Here is a 9,958-nt window from a genome sequence, read left to right as displayed (position 1 = left end):
TTTATTCTTCAACTTTGACCTTAAATATTTTTGTTTTTGATATATAATACTTGATGTAAAATATATGAATGAATTGTGTTTTAAATGTATTTTCATTGTTATAAGTTTCATCAAGTAATTTATAACACAAATAAAAATATTTAAGATCAAAGTTGAAAAATAAAAACTTCAAAAATCAAAAGTGGACAATAAATATGGGTCAGAGGGAGTATATAGTATTTGTTTATATTAATATTACTTTTTATTTAAACATTATAAACTTTTACAGTATTTATTGTGGTATTAACTCACAAAATTTTAAGTTCTTACTAGGGATAATGACTTAAAAGGGTAATATATTTTTCGATTTGTACACATTTGGTCACTGTGTTTTTTTTCGTTCACATTTACCCATTCAACTTGTTAAACTGTAACATCCCAAAATTTAAAACCAAAAATTTTATTTTTAATTAAGTGATAATAAAACCAATAGTTTGAAAACATCCATAGTATCATCCCATATCAAAACCCATATGTCAATAGTCAAAACATGTCATAAGAAAACAGCATCAAAGTATATCTCCCAAAGATCTCATGTGCGAAAAACATAGTGTGATGCGCTGCGATCATGCCGGCTCCTTTCCTTTCGAAGAAAAAGTACCTGAAACCAAAACTAAAAACCGTAAGCACGAAGCTTAGTGAGTTCCCCCATCATACCACATACCATACAATAAACATACTGCCTAACATATCCGGGTGTTGGCTTACCCCTTCGGTCTCCTTCAACCGGTAACTGCCTAGCATATCAGGGTGTTGGCCTACCCCTTCGGTCTCTTTCAACCGGTAACCGCCTAACATATCTGGGTGATGGCCTACCCCTTCGGTCTCTTTCAACCGGTTATGGGGACTATTTCACCCCATACCAGTACTACATAATATCCTATCATATAAACACATACATCACATACTGCCTAGCATATCTGGGTGCTGGCCTACCCCTTCGGTCCTTTCGACCGGTTACGGGGACTATTTCATCCCCTACCACTACCACGTAATAACATAGCATACAAACACATAAATCTCAACAGATAGTGGCATACCAAACAATTATCACAAAGACAATCATCTATACTGTAAACAACTACTAGTGGGCCGACATTGGTGCCTTCGACCTACTTATACCGGGAAGGTAACTCACCTCGCACTGCTCAAGTCCCGCGGATAAAACTCTAGCTGCTGGATGACAGGTTCCCGAACTGTCAACATCAAACAACACCCAATTAATAATTGGGTTCCAATACATAACCATAAGTCCATGCTTGGGGTAAAAGACTACTTTACCCCCATCCTAGCTTGATTCAAGCCTAAGGCCCAAATTCACACTCTGAAGGCCCAAAAGCCAAACAATGAACCAAGGCCCAACATATGACCTAATCTTCCAAATTGGGCCCAAACCCCTCACATGGGCCTTACCCTAAAGCCCATCCAAATTTCCTAGTCCATATACTTGTTATTATATGGCCCAACAAGAATCCAAACATCTAAGCCCAACAAAAAGGCCCAACTCAAAACCCAACACAATTAGGGTTTTCACATAAAATGACGATTAGGGTTAATTAAAAACACTAAACCCATTAAGGACTTAATCCATTAAGTCCATCATTCTACTAGGTCAATCACACAATGTGGTCGGGCTTAATTCATAAGTCCAATCCAATGGTCCAGAATGCGGGTCCCGACAATTCCAAAACTAGCATATCAAAAATTAGGGTTTTCTAAACCCTAATTAGGGTTTCCAACCCAATCGCGTGCCAATTAGTCAAATGGTTAAATTTTTAGGTTAATTAATGTTAATTAAGTCGGGCACCACCCACTACCACCTCGGGTAGTGGTGGTCAACGGCGGCTCATGGCGGCAGCCACCACCTCGTGCTGGTGGTGGTTATGATCCTAGACCAAAGCACATCAAAAGCATCCCAAATAATAGTCCAATCACTCACAAGTTCACATAGCCACCCGATGTGGCGGCTGAATGGCGGTGTGAGGTGGCAGCCACCACCTCACGGTGGTGGTGACGGGTTTCCTTGATTTTTCCGGCCACAAAATATGATTATACAACATAATATCCAAAAGAAACACATACACAATAAAACACACGCACACACATAACCACCCTCGTGGCGGCAGGCGGTGGTCGGAGTCGATAGCCACCACCTCACGGTGGTGGTGATGGCTTCTCTTGTGAGGTTCGGTCAAGCACAATACACCCACAACATGCACTCTAGCAGCAGAAACACACACACACACATCTTGCTTGGAATATAAACACAACCACCCACATGGTGGCGTACGGCGACGGCAGCAACTCGGAATGGCGGGCAACAGCAGCGCTAATGTCGGTGGCGGCGTAAACGCTTGGCGGTACCAGTGGTGCGACTGACGACGGGACAGAAGAGGAAGAATGAGTGGTTACGGTGGGGAGGTGGCGGTTATCCGTCACCGGAAACAACCGCAAATGGCCAAGATAGCTCGATCTTTCACTGCCCACCGGGTGGACGTCGGCTTCGCAGTCCTTGGTTTCGCGGGCAACAAAACAGCGGCACTCGACTGGTGGTTCCCGGTTCCGACAACGGTGGCGGCAGCTGGAGGGATGGAGGCATAAGGTGGCGGCTGAGATGAGGTTACCATTAGGGTTAGGGTTTATTACCTTATATGTGGAGGCAACTGGGAGGGTGACAGGTTATGCCCGTCAATTTTTAAATCTTAGTTCATAATTACACTTCCAGCCCCTCCCTCCAAATTCTTTTCAACTTAAATCCATTATTTACCAAATAACCCCTATCTTTAATAATTAATTACAATTCAAGTCCCAGAAGTTACCATTTAACCCTCAACATTCCAAAATCCTTTCAATTTAAGTCCAATAATTACCAAACACCCCCTGCCTTCAGAAATCTTTACAAAATCACTCCTAAATTACATTTAACCCCCAATATTCCAAAAATTATGACATTTAGCTCCCAAACCAATGCCTTGTTGAATTATTACGAATTTAGGGCTACAATAAAATAACATAAGAAAATGATATAATTATATCTCGGGGTCTAGGGATACTTATTTATTTACTTATTTTATTTAATTTAAACGGAATGTTACATAAACTATACACATTTAATCCTTATGACCGACTACTCCAGGTTAGCCGGTAAAAATGTCTTAATAGGGTAATATATTTCTCACTTTGTACACATTTAGTCCTTAATATTTTTGTACACATTTAGTCCTTAATATTTTTTGTTGCAAAATAAGTCATTTTTGTTTTTATACTCATCCAGTACTTATGAATGATTTCTTTAGGTTTTTCTCACGACATCTTACGTGGGACATTCATTAATGAGGTGTTTGGGGCTTTTGATGGTTGTGTCCATCACTATCTCGACTACTTGGTTGCTTAGGTCATGTGTCCTGAACGTCATAACTTCTTCATATGATCTCGGATTTTAACGATCTTTATATCCACGCATTCATATATTAGTCTACTACAACTTTCGTTTAGATTACTCTCGTTAAAAAGTAATATATTTTTACTTACGGTCTTTATATTCATACGTTTTTTTATGAATGCATGTATGGATGTTTTTTTGTATAAAATCGTAAGTAAAAATATACTCCCTCCGTCCCAAAATTATAGTCCATCTTTCCTTTTTGGTTTGTCCTAAAATAATAGTCCACTTCTAAAAATAAATAACATTTTTACCAAAATATCCCCTCATTATTACTTAACCAACTAAGCATTTAATGGAACATTAAATGCAAAGTAAGGACAAAACTGTCATTTTATTGTATAAAGTTAGTGGCAATTAATGTTTTCTTAATCTGTGTGTTTTGTCTGTGGACAATAATTTTGGGATGGAGGGAGTATTACATTTTAACGCGAGTAATCTTAACGAAAGTTGTAGTAGACTAAAAAAACGAACACGTGGATATAAAGATCGTTAAAATCTGATATCGTATGAAGAAGTTACGACGTTCAGAACACAAGACCTAAGCCAAACCACATGACCTACGCAACAAAGCAATCGAGATCGCGATGGACATAAGCATCAACAACCCCAAATGCCTCATCAATGATTGTCCCATGTAAGATGTCGTGAGAAAAACCTAAAGAAATCATTCATAAGTATTGAATGAGTACAAAAACAAAAAAGACTTATTTTGAAACAAAAAAAATATTAAGGACTAAATATGTACAAAAATATTAAGGACTAAATGTGTACAAAATGAGAAATATATTACCATATTAAGTCATTTTTCCCCGCTAACCTGGAGTAACCGTTCATAAGGACTGAATGTGTAAAGTTTAACAAGTTAAAGGGGTAAATGTGGACGAAAAAAACTTAATCACCAAATGTATACAAATCGGAAAATATATTACCTTTTTAAGTCATTATCCATTCTTACTATCAACATCATGTAATATATTTGTACTAAATAAGGATGTTATTTTTTTTTTGGAAAGGGAACTTCCCTAATGAGGGTTTCCGGGCCAGCTTTCGCGCATCGACTAATCCCCCGATGCAAACAAAAGGCTTTGCCTTATGCCCTGGTATAACGACCCCATTTTTCAAAAGAAAATTTTCATTTTTAATTCTCCAAAACACATTTCCATCATCCACAAAAACCAGTTACATTTGTTTTCAAAACCATATCAGTTGCAACTTTATTTCAGAATATCAGTGTAACACCCATAAAATTGAGCCAATTTAAAACATTTTAATTCTTTCAAAAACCATTAAGTTCATACATCTCGTTTTCAAAATAGTTTAAACATCAGAGTATCCCCCAGAACCATATCACATAAATCATAAAACATGAGGAGCGGTACGATCACGCCTTCGCCTTGCCACGATCTCCTGAAGTACCTGAAACAATACACTGAAACTGTAAGCCCGAAAGCTTAGTGAGTTACCCCCAAAATACCAACCACACATAAACATACTCGTAACATATCACAAATAGAACAGCCATGCACATCAGGTCTACTGTGTGACTGGTCCGCCCGCACCGGGCCTTCAGTCCACCTGGTCCACCCTCCGAGTCTAGCCATGTACATCGAGTCTACAGTGTGATTGGTCCGCCCGCACCGGGCCTTCAATCCACCTGGTCCACTCTCTGAGTCTACAGTATGACTGGTCCGCCCACACCGGGCCTTCAGTCGGCCTGGTCCACTCTCCGAGCCTCGGCACGTCTGGTCCGCCCTCTTGGGGCCTTCAGCCTATCCGGACCGCTCGTTGGGCCTTCGGAATATCTGGTCCGCCCTGGGTATGTTGGCCTACAGCACAAAGCAGGACCCGCCTCAACCCAAACCCCGTCAAACAACCATGTGCACATAAAACAATGTATCACATAACAATCCTCTACCAGACAAACAGTCTAACAAATCACATAGCATATCAACATCCTAACCAGGATTCCGACCTAACCGGTCACTAACATAACATTACCCTATATACCGGGTACCGACCTTAACCAGGTCACTAACATAACACCATCCTAAATACCAGGATGCAGATCTAGCAAAGCAATAACATAACAACAATACCCGGATTTCCATCCGATAAAGGGCCGGCCTTGGTGCCGTAGACCCTGTCGATATAGTGAGGATAACTCACCTGAAATTGTCGGCTGAAGAGATACGACCAAGCTGCTCCGACCATCGACACGAACATCACCACAGCACACTACCAAGGAACCAATACCGAAATTACCAAAATACCCTTGGAAGTCAAACTGGTCAACTCTTGGTCAAAGTCAAAGTCCCTAGTCAAAGTCAACCTTCCTGGTTGACTCTACTCGCCGAGTCAACCCGTCGACTCGTCGAGTTCCTATACTCAGAAACTCCCATAACACGACTCAACTCGCCGAGTCGCCCCAAGACTCGTCGAGTCCAACGATCTCCGAGTCCCATCCTGCTTAACTCACAGAGTCGTCCCTCGACTCACCGATTCGAGGCTTAACCAGAAGAGGTTAGGGTTCCGCGACCAGACTCGTCGAGTCCAAGAACAGACTCGCCGAGTCCAAGGCAATCTTCAACAGACTCGCCGAGTTGTTCTTCCAACTCACCGAGCCCATGCACATATTCATACAACTCGTCGAGTACACCCATGTGACTCGCCGAGTCTCTCAAGTTCTCAATCCATACAGTGGCTTTTCGAGCCATGCAGGGGCTCCAATCCATAGATCCACTCTTCTACAGCCTAACCCTCACATAAAGTTGCAAACTTTACGTGAAACCAAGGAGATATAAGCCCAAAACACTCTAGGGCTAGGGTTTATGACAAAGGGGCTTCACCAATAACTCTTAAACATGAGCTTTATGACATTAAGGACCATCACAAGCCTAGATATGAAGTAGCAACCTCAGATCTAAGCTTCTAGCTCGAAATAGCTCTCAATCATACCAAAAATGCCCCAAATCTCAAATGATAATAGATCTAGATGCAAAAGAGCCCAAGCAACAGATTATTACCTCCAATATAAGCTCCAACTAAAGTAGATCTCGGATCTACACCACTCCTTTGCAGCAAACCTCTTGATCTTCAAGCTCCTTTCCAAGATCTTCTCCTCCAAAGCTTTATTCTCTCTATTAATGGAAGCTCACTCGATTCTAGGGTTTCTTGATCTCAAAAGGGTAGCAAAGAGGCTGAGGGTGGGTTATAATGTGCTTTAAATAGGGCAAAACCCCCGGGATTAGGGTTTTCTCTCTTCAGCACCAACTCGTCGAGTCCAAGCCGCCGACTCGGCGAGTTGGCCACTTAACCCGCGATCAATCCCGCTCCGCATTTAAATATAACATTATAGGATCAACTTAAATATAATCATCATATCATATCATATATCATATACTATATTATAAAGGAAACATTTTTTCTTTTACCACATTTATTTGAAACTCCCATGCATTTTTCCTTTCACCACATTCATTTGAAACTCCCATGACTTTTCAATTTCTTTCTAATAATTATTATAAGTTGGTTAATAAGATTAAATAAATATCAAACCTAAAGTGTAATCATATATAAACTAAATTTCAATATTAAAAGAATATCTTTACTTCTACTTATAAAGTTATGTTTTTTTTAACTTTTACATATTATACTTAATTTATTAGTTTTAACATATTGTTGGATGTAAACCATTATCATTTCAAAACTACAACTTTTGAACAATTTGTATAAAATATTTATATTATAAACTTAAATATAACATTACAGGACCAACTTAAACATAAATTTTAGTTTAACTTAAACAACCCAAATAATATTTTGTAAATAGTTAAAAGTGATAAATTGTAGTGTCTTTCTAATAATGATTATAATTTGGTTAATAAGGTTAAATAAATATCAAACCTAAAGTGTAATCATAAATAAACAAAATTTCAATATTAATATAATATCTTTACTTCTACTTATAAGTTATGTCTTTAACTTTTAACATATTATACTTAACTTATTAGATTTAATATGTTGTTGTATGTAAACAATTATCAATTTAAAGCTACAACTTTGGAACAGTTTGGACAAAATACTTAAATTTTTAATTTAAATATAACATTACAATGTCAACTTAAATATAAGTTTCAGTTCCACTTAAAAAACCCAATGAATATTTTGTGAATAGTTAAAAGTGATAAATTGTAGTGCTAAATGCAAAAAGTAAATTATAATATCAATTTAACTAAAATATTTCCTAAAAATATTTGTATAATCGTTAAAAGTTTTTAAATAATTAGCTTAAAATAACTTACAATAACAATAGTTAAAAATAACTCTATATAAATGATTATATTGTTACCTTTAAAATCAAAAAACAATGTCTAATGTTTTAAATAATTATAATGATAGAAATTAAAACGTTAAGAAAATAAATTTTAAAAAATTAATTAACAATAACAAAAACTATAAATAACATTAAGCCATATATAATATTTAATTTTATTCATGAGTAACTCGCGGGTAGAAGTCATTCAAACGGTTGAGATTATACAATTATAATAGATGTATATATTATCATATATTTCAAAATAATCAATATATTATATCAATTTAGTATACAAATTATTATATCAAATTTAACAGCAACGTTATTGTTATATATATATATATATATATATATATATATATATATATATATATATATATATATTTGTAAATATTTCAACTATATAGGTGTTTCTGCGCAACGCGCGGGCATTCGCCTGGTGATACTTATAAAATAGGCATTTTTACTTGCACCACATGCATTTTAAACCACCATGACTTTTCAATTTCTTTCTAATAATTATTATAAATTGGTTAATAATGTTAAATTAATGTAAAAACTAAATTCTAATCATAAATTAAGTTAACTACAATATTAAAATATCATAATTTACTTCTATTTATAAAATTATAACTTTAACTTTTTAACATATTATAGTTAACTTATTAGTTTAAATATATTGTCGTATGTGAACAATTGTCATTTTAAAGTCACTACTTTTGTATAATTTATGATTTTTATGAAAAATAGTTAAATTATTAATTTCAATATAATGTTAAACGATTAACTTAAATCAAAAATTCAGTTAAACTTGACAACAATCGAGAGACTATTAATAGATAAAAGTTATAAATTATAGTTTTAATATTAATTTCAATATAATGTTAAATGGTTAACAAAAAAACTACGAAACTATTTTTTATAATCATTAAGAGTTTTTAAATAAACAGCTTAAAAATAATTTACAATAAAAATAGTTAAAAGTAATATTATATAAAAAATACAATATTATCTTTAAAAACAAAAACAATGTTTGTTGTTTTAAATAATTACAATAAAAGAAACTAACAATATTCATCAAATAAATTTTAAATAAATGAAACTTTTGAAACCAAATTAAAATAACTAAGATTTTCCAAATATATTATTTTAAATAACTTACAACAACAATAGTTAAAAATAATATTATATACAAAATTATATTGTTATTTTTAAAAACAAAAACAATAAGATTATGCAGTTTTAATAGATGTATATATTATTATATAATCAATATATTATATCAACTTAATATACGAATTATTATATCAAATTTAACAACATTATTGTTATATTTAATAAAACATATATTTATAAATATTGTGTGAAGAACATTCGTTGAAAAATTCAGTCACAGCGGGTCAAAATGTATTTCTACTGTCTCTTAAGATTGACACGCGTCCAGAAAAAGGACGGTGGAGAAGGCGAGTAAGATCAGTAGCATAGGCTGTAGCGCGTGGATAACATGGTTTGTACTGGATTGACAAGTAGTACAAGACCCTGTTTGGATCGACACGTGGGTTGATGTTTGAATCATGTGATCTTGATGTAGGTTAGAATATATGATAAAATCACATGTTGGTTACAAATGACAGACTACCCACCTTCACATAAATTCGAAATGGGCTGTACATCGTAACAACACTTGGATTTATATATGGACCAAATGGATCAAATCAAGTTTGGTAGGTGACGTGGCTTAATATTTAGTTTGTAAATTTGTTTATTTAAAGTGGGCTAGGGAGTGAAGGATTTTAGTTAGAAATATTTATCAAAAGTAATTTGTAGATGCAAATTTAATTTATTATTTAAGGATTTTTATAAGAAATATTATCATAATTAAATATGAGATGCATTAATTATTAATTATAAAGAATATTTTTAATTGAAAAATATAAAATGCAAATTTAATTTATTATTTAAGGATTTTTATAAATATTATCATATTTAAATATGAGATGCATTAATTATTAATTATAAAGAATATTTTTAATTGAAAAATATAAAATGCATTAATTATAAAAAATATTTTATATAATTAATATATTTCATATTGGTAATATTTTCTATAATTAACGTTTTTATATGTGCTTAGACACATATTAGAAAATCTATATTAT

Source organism: Lactuca virosa, chromosome 1, assembly GCF_052849685.1.
Source record: "Lactuca virosa cultivar CGN04683 chromosome 1, Lactuca_virosa_CGN04683_v6, whole genome shotgun sequence".
In the NCBI taxonomy this organism is placed as follows: domain Eukaryota; kingdom Viridiplantae; phylum Streptophyta; class Magnoliopsida; order Asterales; family Asteraceae; genus Lactuca; species Lactuca virosa.
This window is presented reverse-complemented; position numbering follows the sequence as displayed.